We start from the raw sequence: 13,405 nt of genomic DNA on the forward strand, positions 1-13,405 counted from the left end.
TTAAGAGCTATGCAATTTAATACAATCGTGCTCACAACGTTTACACTACCTAGCCTAGAATTCTGTACACAATGTAGAAATCCGTAGCGAAGCACGGGTACATCAGTTAGTAATTAAATAAATCTCACCAGCAAAGTATCCGACGTTCCAGAAAGAAATTCACATGATTCAAATATATTTAGGTTCAGCAGTAAAAATAGAAACAATATGCTACAGGAACACCATTCATGGCAATTAACTTTAAGTGTTACGGGTGTGACATGCAAATTGCGTTACATCAATCAAACCGAGTTCCAGTGGCCTAAACAAAAGAATGAACAGTATTGAGATATGGCTCAAAATGCTGTTTAAATATATATTTATAGGCATATATTCTGACACCGAAATACCGGGATAACTGAAGTAGGCAGGTGTAAACTTCAGCAACAATGTTTCTAAATCATATTAAAGATCATAATTGGTACAGTAATTATACTGGATAAAGAAGTGAACAAAGCACAATTTTAACTGTTTCTTGCACCAGCTACATTTAATTATGGCTGGATTTCTACATTTTGTTGTACAATTTCCGTGCATAATTTAAAATAGTAATTTTTTGTTGATTTTCTTGATGTTTTTGGGTAATTTCTGTATTTTTCTACTTGCCCTTCAACCAAATGATTTGTGATATTTCTGCTTCTCCCTTGGACTAGGCTGAAATGAGCTTGACGAGGTTCCTTATGTTCCTTGTGTGTCCGACTTAGCACTGCTTTCAAATACTGACTCGAAATCTACCGCACCGACACAGATAGGTTCTTTGGCGACGATGGGAGAGTAACGGCCTAGGAATGGGAAGGAATCGTCCGTGGCCTTAATTAAGGTACAGCCCCAACATTTGCCTGGAGTGAAAATCGGAACCCACGGAAAACCATTTTCGGGGCTGCCGACAGTGGGGTTCGAACCCTCTATCTTCCCGATGCGAGCTCAAAGCAACGCGCTCCTAACCGCACGGCCAACTCGCCCAGTGAGTCGAAATCAAAATCAATTTATCTTCCGGTCTCGAAATGATCTTCAGTGTCGTCATATATTCTTCACAGGAATCGTTATTAGTCTCTTGTTTTCGCGTTCTTTTAAAATGCTGAAAATAGTTTCTCCCATGATAACGTCCCGTTCACCGTTTGTCTCTGAATAATTTGCGCTAATGTTACTGACACATTTAGCTAATTCATCATCACAAACGAACTGTTGCAAACACACTACTGAACTAATTGAACTAATAACTTGCAATACTGGGCCCGATGGCTGTTTCAACGCCCTCTGTTGACAGCTCTGTAATTCCTAAGGCTAATTCCCTCAATACTGCTACTACAGTTACTCGTTCTGCAGAATGCAAAATATTCTTGTAACATGTAAATTTATTTATGTCATTACGGGTATTTTGCTTTTCAGTCATTGATAACCAAAAAGAGATAATTTTTCTGCCATTTGGTAGAGAAAAATGGAACGTCGAAATTGACAGGCAGGCAGGCTATATGACGTAAAATAAAAACGATTACATACAGTACGTGAGGGTATGCGAATTATTATTATAGTTATTGATGATGATGATGATGATGATGATGATGATGATGATGATGACGATGATTGTTGTTTAAAAGGGCCTAACATCTAGGTCATCGGCCCCTATTGGCATGAGGTGCAAAAAATTAGACGATGATTAAAAATGCAAAATGTAACCACTGACTAGAAAATAAAACACTGGTTAGGAAAAAATAGTCAGTGGATCCAAATCACAATTCCATATTTTCCTTATTTGTTGTCCAAAGGGGTCCAAAATCCAGGTCACCGGCCCCTCATAATAGTTATCACTGGTAAAGCAGAAGCATGGTGTTCGTCCTATAAAGGTACTAATCACAGGTAACGTAGACTCATGGTGTTTCTTCCATGGTGGTACTAATCACAGGTGATGTAGAATCACGGTATGTCACACACAATGGCACCGCTCACGGCTAACAAAAACCCACGGTGTTTCGCACATAAGGGCACCATTCATAAGCAACGCAGATCCATGGTGTTCCTCACATAGTGGAATTTATCACGGGCGACACCCAAGCCAGTGGTGTTTCTCATAAAGTGGTACTACTCATAGGTAACGAAGACGCATTCTGACCACAGTGGAACCGACCAGTGGAATGCAAACGGTGACACTGATCGCGAATAACGCCCAGGCCCGTAGTGTTCCTCGCATAATGGTAAAGCTCATTTGCAACGTACACCCATGGTTTTCCTCCCAAGGTAGTACTAGCCACAAGTAACGTCGATCCATTGTATTCCACACGTAATGATACTAATGACATGTATTCTCATGGTTATAATGTCACCATCCCTTGTTCATCCTTTTTAGTCGCCTCTTATTGACAGGCAGGGGTGTATTCATCGTCTGCATCCCCACCTACAGGGTGTATTATTATTATTATTATTATTATTATTATTATTATTATTATTATTATTATTATTATTATTATTATTTATTGTACTGGGAGGTGCAACGCCGCGCATTCAAATTCTGCGCCTAAATGAACTCCTCTCTTGGTAAAACAGTGAAACTGAAACTACAACAACTTAGAAATTTAATCAGAAGTTGTCACCAATAAAATATTATGTAATTTTGTTATTATGTAGTTGCCTAATCCGAGTGAATTTCTCCTTGTTTTGTTTGCCATTCATCAAGAAGTTTCGACATTTTTCCACAGATGACACTACAAAAAACTATGATCATGCACCGTGGTGCGAACTGAAAGAACTTATGATTTGAAGAAGTTTGGTATTCATCAGTTTTTTTTTTTTTTTTTTTTTTACTGATTGATGTTCATTTATTTTTGAGTTGGCAATATTTTCTTCTCCTTTCCGCCAGTTTTTAATCTAGCCAATCCCTAATTTCTGTAATTAATTTTCTACCAATCACTGGTTTCTTGTTCGATCCTGAAGTGTAACTATGAATTGGACCAATTAAAGTGAGAGGGTGTGGCTGGTTTATTCCTGAATGATCTCGAACCTTCCCTGAGGGTTTATAAACTGCGACTTTTCACGTCTCTTGGCCAATTGATCGACATCTATCTGAGTGTGTGTGTTAAGCAGGAGCGGGCGGCCTTTTCTTCGGCAGCTAGAACTGCTACCAGGTATGGCCACATAATTCCATCTTTCTTGTTGGAGCTACATCCGCGGTTTAACCCTAGGGCAAGGTCTGAATCGTTAACTATGTAACCTTCTTTTCTACAAATGTAACTTTCTACCGGCAAATGTAAAGACTGTAAATCGGGGATACAGAGTGATGTACCCTCTCGAGCTCCCCTTCATCTTGGTTTGAGGTGACTACGTTTCATAACTGTTCTTCATTCTGTAATGTGGTAAAGTAATTTCTATACGAGTTACCTCAGTAGTTTGGGAAGAGCCCCTGTTTCATCGGCCTAGAGCCCTTTAGGTTTTTAGTGTTTATTATCTTGGAGTGAACGGTACGCCTCCATTCACTTTGTGTTTGGGCCAGTTATTTAACCTGTTCCTTTCCTATGAAGGCCCCCGTAGGTTGGGTATTAAATACCCCTGTATAAATCAGTTTTCATATCGCAAGTTGTGCCTTGAGAGGCCATTGTTTGTAAGTTGATGTTGCCTTAAGTAGGCAGTAATAAACTGATAGCCTGTTAGCTCTTTTTCAAATTTTGTAATTGTAAAGAGTGCCTTTGGAAGGCAAGATGTTTTATTTTGGGAGCAAGTGCTCCATGAATTAGGGGATTTCTGCCCTTGAGCAAATTTGTGCTCTTTTTAAATTTGAACTGAGAACTCAAGAATTGTAAAGCGAGAGGCTTTGAAGCCCAGGACTCGTAGAATTCACTATATTGTATTTTCCTTGCCTTGTTGCTAAATTGCTAATTGTACCTGTTACGTTGTTTTTTGTTGATTTTTAGAAATTCTAAAGAAATATAACCTTTGTTAAAGTTTAAAATTAACTTTGATATCGTAGTTAGATCCATTCACCCCAGCACCTTCTTTCACCTCTTTCTGCTCCACGGGTAACCCCGTAACAATTATTATTATTATTATTATTATTATTATTATTATTATTATTATTATTATTATTTCTCCTTCGTTTCTGCAGTCTATTGAACACGTTTGACAATCTTTGCGGTAATTTTAGCCTTCTCTGCCTTGACCCTCTGCCAGTATCTTTCATTCTTTCTCAGGAGTCCTTCTCCTGTGTAGGATCCCCTTTTCTCACTAGTGTTTCCCCAGTTTCCTGGAAATCACGGAACTTTTGGACAAGTTGTCCGAATCGATTTCTTTTCATGATGTTTTCTTCCGTAAACCCCATCTTTTTCAAGTCCACCTTCACTTCTCGAAACCATTCCAGCTCTGTCTTCCTTTTCCTGAAGAATTCAAAGATTCCATTCCTTAATCTGCTATTGTCCATCCTCAACAAGTGTCGACAGAACTGCAAACTTCTCTTCCTCATCAGTTCAACCAGTCCTCTTCTTTGGTACAATTCTTTGATAGATTTGTGTCTCCTCATTTCTTACATTAGGATCTAGGATTCATCTTAGCATTTTCTTTTTCTCATCCGTATGTCTTCAAACCCACTTATTTTTATTTTATTTTATTTTATTTTACAATTGGTTTTACGTCGCACCGACACAGATAGGTCTTATGGCGACGATGGGATAGAAAAGGCCTAGGTGTGGGAAAGAATCGGCCGTGGCGTTAATTAAGGTACAACCTCAGCATTTGCCTGGAATGAAAATGGGAAACCACGGAAAAAATATTCAGGGCTGCCGATAGTGGGGTTCGAATCCACTATCTCCCGGATGCAACCTCACAGCTCCCCAGCCCCACCTTTTCAAATCATGTCCAATGGTTAAGCTCCATACAGGCATTTAGGTTTAACAACAGTGTCTAGATGCCTCAATTTAGCACCACATATTATTATTATTATTATTATTATTATTATTATTATTATTATTATTATTATTATTATTATTGCTTATAGCGAAGCTTAGTGCAGATATCATGAACAAAGAAAGATACCGGAGTGAGGCGTGTGATGGACGTGTGTAAGCATTAAACACAAACGCCGGTTTCGTGCGTCGCTCGCCACTGTGTTTACGTCGCTCTCTTTCCTTCCTTTAATTCTTTCCTTTTCTCGTTCTTTCAGATAATGTATAGAATTGTATCAAATGCTATTCTGTACAATGCAGTATTTTTCCTACTTGAAACTTGATTTCAAATTTGAAACCTATACAAATGTAAAAGAACACTTTCTTCCCTTTCTTACCACAAAAAAATGGCAGTAGAGAAACGAGGTACAAAAATTAAACACAGTTTGTAGACTACAGAACATCGCACAGATGGAGACGTACTGTGTAGTGTGATACTATTCATTAATTTTGAAGTTCGGGTTTTTCTTCATGGAGACAGCACAGACATCCTTGAGTAACGGTCTCTCTAGAGGCGATGTTCACAGCGAGGACCGCACATTTCCAAAAGCCACTCGTTGGATCATATTTTCCTGGACCCTACTCGACACATCTACATGCACCACTGTTGAGGCAGCATTTACGTGAGTTATTAGGTCTTGTATATTCACAGGCGGAGTGGCAAGAACATGGTATTTCAAGCGTGTCCGCAAATACAAATCTAGTTGATTAATGTCTGGGAAACATGGAGGCCAGTATATTGAACCTATATCTGACGAACTTCTGAATACCTAGCGAGTTGGCCGTGAGGTTAGGGTCGTACAGCTATGAGCTTGCATTCGGGAGATAGTGGGTACGAATTAGATCGTCGGCAGCTCTGGAGACTATTTTCCTTTGTTTGCCATGTTTATACCACGAAAATGCTGGGGCTGTACCTCAATTAAGGACACCGCTGCTACCTTCCCAATACCAGCCCGTTCCAGTCCTTGCGTCGCCGAAAACCTTCGATGTGTTTGTGGGAAACTAGCAAACATAAAGGAATATTGAATGGATAATATTCAAATTTTCACTAAATTCGTGAAACTGAACCAAAATTGTATCAAAATCTGAGCCTCAGACATAAAGGCCACTATGCCTCAAGTACGCAATTTTACACGAAAGCTTTTAGTGTTTCACTTGCATGATTTTGTTGCAAAGTGTCGTAATATCTTTGAAATTTTCACTCAAATTATGATTACTCATCAATTTATTTCGGAAATTTACCTTAAAGCGACTAGCTCGCTTATTTTCAAACGGTGGGACATCATGTTTTACACCGCGAAAAAAAAAACGTAGGAGACAATTTCGTAAAATTAAATTAAAATTAGACATAGTGCTAGGGTAAACTGTACAGTCATTGGCACTCTGACATTTATTGGCACTCCTTGCATTTATTTCAATATAATAGTATTTTTACAACAATAACATTGCCACAGAGTGTTTTATCTTTCCATTCCATTACTCCTTGGCCTCTATACTTCACCTTACTGCCACCAGGTGAACAGTTTTGAAGTGAATGTTGGAACAAGTTGGTGTTGTTCATCACTGCTGTTATTTTGTTGACATCTTACAGTTTTGTTAAGGTTACTAGTTCCAAACTTCGATGCCCGGAGCTCAGTATACAAACTATATTTTAAAGGTAAGTGTGAAAACATGTTGAATACGCCTTAATGTACTTGTTCTGTGTTTATGAAGCACTCTAACCTAAAATTATTCCGTGTAATGGGGGTGCCAATTACTGTATTCAAAATAATGATAAAATGCAGTACTTGGCACCCTGTGCCAATAACTGCGATTTTGGGTTTCACAGTCTTGTTCCATGTTTAAGGTCTTGATCAATGCGTTTCAAGTGGGAAAGAATATTGTTCTACATGTTTGAATTATAAAACAGTTTCTAACAGTAGTTGGCACGGGTGCCAATATCAGAACGGGGCAGCTTCATACAGTGGTTGGCACAGGCTTAAAAATCATTACTGGTTGAGGAATGAACATTGTCAGGACTAATGTTTGACTTTCTAATTATTTCATAGTCAATCTAGGAATTTTTCTATTAAATTAGCCTACCAAATAGTAATTATCATCTTGCATAATTGCACTCTGGCTCCATTATTCTGAGCTAATGAATATATTCTTTCCAGGATTTGTTGATATGGCTCCAGTGAACACTTCTCCTAATAAGAGGAAAGGCGAAAAGAAGAGGAAGAAGACAAGTAGAAAGGGGGTGAAAAGCTCTCGCTATACTCAGGCTGCATTAGAAGCCGCCGTATTGGACGTCAAAAATGGTTTCGAAAAAGGCCGCTGCTAGGAAACACGGGGTCCCTAGGGCGACATTGCAGTTTCGTTTGAGTGACCGCTTTCAAAAGACAGAACGAGGACCAGCACCTATTCTTACTCGTGATGAAGAGTCTTTGCTTGTGAAATGGTTACTGGAGTGCAGTAAGAAAGGATTCCCGAGAAGGAAAGACGATATTAAAGTGAGTGTCCATGAATTTATACGTCTCAGTGACAGACCTAATCCTTTTAAAGATAATATGCCTGGTGATGGCTGGTATAAAGCATTTCTAAAGAGCCACCCACAAATACGGCTGCGAACATGCGAGGCAATCACTGCAGCGAGCAGTTGCCTGAGTGAAAGTGATGTGAGGAAATGGTTTTCTTCTATCGAAATTTGCCTTACTGAGGAAGGTAGTTTTCAAATTTTACAGGATCCCACACGTGTCTTTAATGGGGATGAAACTAATTTCCTGTTATGCCCCAATAATGGAAAAGTACTTGCGAGGGCTGGCAAAAGCTAGCATCACAGTGATGTTCACATTTTCAGCCTCAGGGTGCATAGTGCCACCCATGATAATTTACCCGAACCAACGGATTCGTGCAGAGATTCAGAACTCAATTCCTGATCCCGAGTGGGGGATAGGTCGTAGTGATAATGGATGGATGAAAACAGAACTATTCTATGAGTACATCGCCAACATATGTTCACCTTACTTGACCAAACACAACATTCAGAGACCAGTGATATTGTTCGTAGATGGCCACAAGAGCCATCTAACATGCCAGTTAAGTGAGCTATGTACTGAACTGCAGATTGTTCTTGTGTCCCTGTACCCAAATGCCACCAGAATTTTGCAGCCCGCAGATGTTGCCGCTTTCAAACCACTGAAAGATGGTTGGAAGCAAGGAGTTCAACAGTGGCGAAGAGATCATCCAACAGATGTCATAACTAAAGAGAACTTCGCTCCTTTGTTGAAAAGTGTAATAGACAAACACGTTAAGAAGGAAACACTGATCAGTGGCTTCAAAGAATGTGGCATTTATCCCTGGGACCCAAATGCGGTTGACTACACCAAATGCCCTGGAAAGGACACGAGTTCATCTGGGCAGTTGAGTCAGGAGGATGAAGAAATCAGTCAACCAGCTTCTCTTGAGTGGTCAAAATTTAAAGACATTGTTGGACCTGAAATGCTTCAAGTTTTCAATGACATGGATGAGGGAGCAGTTGCGAAGGAAAGTGAGCCAATGAGAAAACTATTTGAAATATACAAAACATTCTGTACCGGTACCACCAGAAATTCAGAAGTAACTGATAGAGAGGAAATGACTGAAGAGAATGTGCTCATTGATGCGGTGTGTCCTGTTGTGGATGATGTCCCTGACGGTACTGGTGAAATTATTCTGACAACCACTCCAGCCAAGCCTACGCCTTCAATAGCCCATGATAACATTTCTCCGTTGGCAGATGTGCTTCACTGGCCTGAATCACCGAAAAGAAAAGGGGTAAAATCGACTGAGAGAATGCCATTTGTCATCACGTGCAGAGATTGGAAACTTTTGAGTCAAAACAAAAAAGACAAAAAACAAGCGGAGGAGAATGAAAAGCAAAATCTAAAGAGGATAAGGCTTGAAAAGAAAACACTAAAAGAAAAGGAGAAAATTGAAAAGAAAGCAGTGAAGGGAGCAGAGAACAGGAGGAGTGTCAGCATGAACAGACAAGAAATAAATAAAAAAATGTCCCAGACTTCTGAACCTCTTACATTGCAATCCGTTCCAACCACTTCAACAGGATGTGCTGTTCCTATGAACAGTGCCAAAAGCCTAAAAGTTTCTTGTCAGATTTGCAAATCAGTTGTTGCCCAACCGAATAATTATTTGGAATGTTTTTTATGTGGGGAAATGTTCCACAGGACTTGCGTAACTGCTGATCAGCATGAATATTCGACAAACAAAATGATCCTAATGTGTACCTTTGCAAATCATGTTCGACTAGCGAGTTATGTGTTAGCTCTGATGATGAACTCTATGAACAAGCCAAGAGGCAACTGTTTTAGAATGTCTGCTATAACTTAATTGATTTTCATTTAAATTTTGGCCTATATTGGTCTCTTGATTGATAATCCAATTATTCATTTATTTTTTCGGACTTCATTAAGGTTAACTGAAGATGAATAGACCCTTTATATAGGGTATTATTTGTATTGGGTACAAATATATTATTTCATGTTCTTTCTTTCTTTCTATTTATTTTTCTCAGGAGGCACACCAAAGAAAAGAAAGGTGCCAAGAACTGTACCTGACCAAGGTGCCAACAACTAAATTTAGGTGCCAAGTACTGTCTGTTTGCTCACTTATATTTCATAACCGATTTATAATATGTTAAGGTTCTATATTTAGTTTCTTAATATTTATAATCAATATTCATTATGTACAGAATATGAGAAAAATAAATGAAACAAACAACAGCAGATTTTCTGTTCAAAATTATTCATTTAATTGCTTAGTGTCCTTAAAGTGCCAATAACTGTACAGTTTACCCTATTTACATTCCGTGCGCAGAAATCTTCCTCGTTATTTGAATTAAAGGCACAAATAACATATTTTTACTTCAAAAACGACTCTCGGTAAAATAAAATCGTAATCCAGGTACAATGATCTTACCAGGGATGTCAAAAACAACTCCATTAAGTTGAAAAGTTTTAACTGTAAACGTTACAAAGAATAAAAGAACATAAAATCCACAATTAATTTTGACTTTGAATAGATATGGCATTGCAACTCTTGTTTAGTCAAACATATTAGTTTGTCATATTGTGGCTACTCCAACCACTACTCTTATACCTTCATATCTTCCACATAATATAAATAACATTTGTTTGAGCGCCAGTTGCTTTTTTAAGAAAAACAACAAAATTCGGTAGAGCATACCTCTTATATCAATTATCTCAAGGCGTGAGGTGATAAACTCACATATCTGGCAATATACAGGGATATGGATCAGGACAATATTAAATTACTGTTGCATTTCCACAATTGAGGATTGTACATGGAACTGGAATCACTTATTATAATTAAAAATAAAACTGAGTTTATGACTAAATTTACGTCACAATGAACAATCATTTACGTCTTTTAATTTAACAAAAGAAATATATCGTGAGATTTGCGGTACAAAGAAAAGGAAAATTTAATCTAAACAAAAAAAGCTATTGGCATGAACTTGAAGTGAGATGTGATATCGCCGCTGATTACACTCTTCTTCATGTTATGAATGCATAACATGTCTGATGCTTTAATTACCTGTTGTCTGCATACACCGCTGTTGAACTTGAAAATTCTTGGGAAAACCTGTGAGCTGAAGTCGGGAGCCGTCTGTTGTAATCTTCTTATATAACAAGGAGTTGGCCTACATACCATGTACGCGTGTAGGGAGCTCCAATGTAATTACGTCCACTCAATATATTTTAAATAATTGGAAAATAGTATTGAGACATCTTGTGAAGTCCATCCTCACAAGAAGATGATGTTTCTTTATCAGCATAGTACCCGTCTCTGCTCGGATACAAGCACCACTTGTAGACTTCCTCGATGATTACCTCTTCAAACACAACTCTTAGCTCTGACCATCACACTAAGACCACTTCTTCCATTTGATACATCTGACTGTTACATATGATCTGCACGATATGAACTGCTTATGAACTGAGTAAGAACAGAATACCTCTCTCCACCGTCGCCTTGACTTTATATAACCTCGCGATGACGACTCATCTCCCCACTCACTGTTCATCCCTTCCACTTCCACATACAGTAGCTGGCGAATACTGACACTTGGTCGCAATCACGTGTCCACGCACTGATGTCATCAGTCATGTGTCGTCTAAGCGTACCCAAGCGGTCCGAGAATGACTGTACCGAATGCGTCACCGGGAAATCTCCTTGTACACAACATTCCCAGTTAAACATAGCCTCGATTGCAAAATACTATGCCAGCTCATCTAGCCAAAGTTACAAGCCACAGCATGACAATATGAAACCAACAAATCTCACTTACTACAATACAGAATAATTACAAACATATTCACTTAACCTATGATTAAATACAATAATATACGTGATACCTAATTATTACAGTCTAAATGATGAGAAACAGAATATATAAAATCTAATGAATCGGGTTAATAATAATAATAATAATAATAATAATAATAATAATAATAATAATAATAATGATGATAATAATAATAATAATAATAATAATAATAATAATAATAATAAATACAGAATGGAGTCTGTAACCCTGTTGTACGGTTACAGAACGCCTCCCTCATGAAATAATCGATTAAATGAATCGATTGATTCATGAAATATCTACACAATCACCTGAAATCGAGTACACCATAGATACATGTATAAAAATGCCCTTTACAAATTTGGTACATAGTATCCCCGTCAGGAAGTCGTAAAATTTAAGAAATAAGATTTCCACTTCCGGAGGTGCATATGGCCCTGAGGTTCACTCAGCCTACACCAAAAATGAGTACCAGGTTAATTCCTGGGGGCAAAGGCGGCCGGGCGTAGAGCTAACCACTCTACCCCATCAAGTGCCGAGGTTACGGATAGTGGAAGCCTTTACCTTCCACCCCTCCAAGGGCCTTCATGGCCTGCACGGAGAAGACAAAACAAACAATCATCCATCTGGATGTTCGTTGTTACACATATAAAACATTTATCAATTATCATTTTCACTTTGATTATACAGTCTTATTTACATATAGATTACATTTCTTTCTCACTTCTGTCGTTTCAAACGTTCATTGAGTGTTCAAAAGTAATTCTCGAAGACATTTCATTATATACACTGTCTCCAAGCACTGGAGTTTATTGCACTGCCATGCTTCACTTAATATCACAACACACGCTAATTTCACTGAAGTCCTGTTCGCAATGCCAGCTTCATAAAATATGGTGAATTAACATAATAATGAGAATTAATCAACAAACTCACATGATATATTTCTTAAGATTTCTTATATTGTATGTGCCTACGATATTTCCTTCCTTGTCTTCTAATGAATAAGCACATTTCCCAATCCGTTTCACTACGGTGAAGTATCCCTGATATAACAAGAAAAACTTAGAAAATTGACCAGCTTCTGCTGATGACGGGAGTGGCACTCTGAGTAAAACCTTGTCACCAAGCTCAAATTCATCCAATATAGTCTTACAAAAATTACCATGCACCATCTTACCGTGTTATCCTTCTTAGGTATAATAACAAGTGGATTTAAATTAGGACTACATGATGGTTCAATTATATTATAATCTAGCATAATGTCAATCTGCTCTTCAACAGCGCTAGCGTATTTTAACGGAATAGGATATTTCGGTCCTACAAAAGTTGAGTTATCAATAACATTAAATTTGTGTTCGTAAAGATGTGTTATACCAGGCCGATCGCTAAAAACATCACTATGTGATATCAATAATTCACACAATTCGTCCTTCTGACTTTCCGCTAACTTACATTTCTCCACTGTCTCATACAATTCATCTCTAGAATCTCTCTGTATGGACACATGGCAGACATCAATATTTTTCATAATATTAGGAATTTCACAAGATCCTTCCGTACTAGAACACACTTTATTCGCACTAATTTCTGACAAAACATCATATGGTAAACTGACTTCCCTGCTACTCTTTCCCCAAATAAGATTGACATTACACAGATCAAAATTTAATTTAGCCTTGTGACACGTTAACCAGTCGGTACCTAAAATAACGGCATAAACTAAATTAGGCACTTATGCTAATGGGGACAGCTATTTGTTTATTCACTCTTTGAGACTTGTTTCCAACAGCTGTTACGATGAACGTATTCCTCACTGGAGTTTCCGCTACCTCATACTTCTCTCTCAAAACTTCCTCATACAGCTTGGAATTTACACATGACTTCTCACTACCAGAGTCCAACAAAATCTTAACTTTTCTGCCCCATATCAGCAGTTCAATCGTCGGTGTAACAGTAACACTACTTAAATTATCCTCATTACATAATATAAGATCACTTAACAAATCTTGCCTTATATCTAAATTTAAATTACACTTATAAAATTTATTGTCTACGATTAAGTCGTCACTTAAAA

The sequence above is a fragment of the Anabrus simplex genome, chromosome 4 (assembly GCF_040414725.1).
Source record: "Anabrus simplex isolate iqAnaSimp1 chromosome 4, ASM4041472v1, whole genome shotgun sequence".
Classification (NCBI taxonomy): Eukaryota; Metazoa; Arthropoda; class Insecta; order Orthoptera; family Tettigoniidae; genus Anabrus; species Anabrus simplex.